Source organism: Penaeus monodon, chromosome 27 (assembly GCF_015228065.2).
Source record: "Penaeus monodon isolate SGIC_2016 chromosome 27, NSTDA_Pmon_1, whole genome shotgun sequence".
In the NCBI taxonomy this organism is placed as follows: domain Eukaryota; kingdom Metazoa; phylum Arthropoda; class Malacostraca; order Decapoda; family Penaeidae; genus Penaeus; species Penaeus monodon.
In genome coordinates, this window is record NC_051412.1 from 5,556,676 (window position 1) to 5,556,925 (window position 250).

At 38.4% G+C, this 250-nt stretch overlaps 1 protein-coding gene across 2 annotated transcripts in view; it reads right to left on the reverse strand.

The window, feature by feature from the left end:
- Positions 1–250, reverse strand: part of LOC119590550 (zwei Ig domain protein zig-8-like) — a gene marked incomplete in the record, with an annotated part of 99,462 nt that overhangs the window by 1,162 nt on the left and 98,050 nt on the right.

Below are 250 nucleotides of genomic sequence, written 5' to 3' on the forward strand. Positions count from 1 at the left end.
AACCCCCAGGACGTTAGCTCTGTGGCTTCATAAAGTGTATCATTTTTTTATTATCGCTTCTGGCTTAGAGAGATATAGGTATTAAACGTTGAAATAGGAGTCGTAAAGCCTTTTAAAGAGGGATAAAACAGCCTCTTGTACACGGTAGTGCACTTCACGCTCAAAAGTGGCCTTACTGAGCGATAATTTTTATCTACGGATATTTCTACCCCCTTTTTCCTAATTCATTTTCATTTCTGTAGTTACGGAT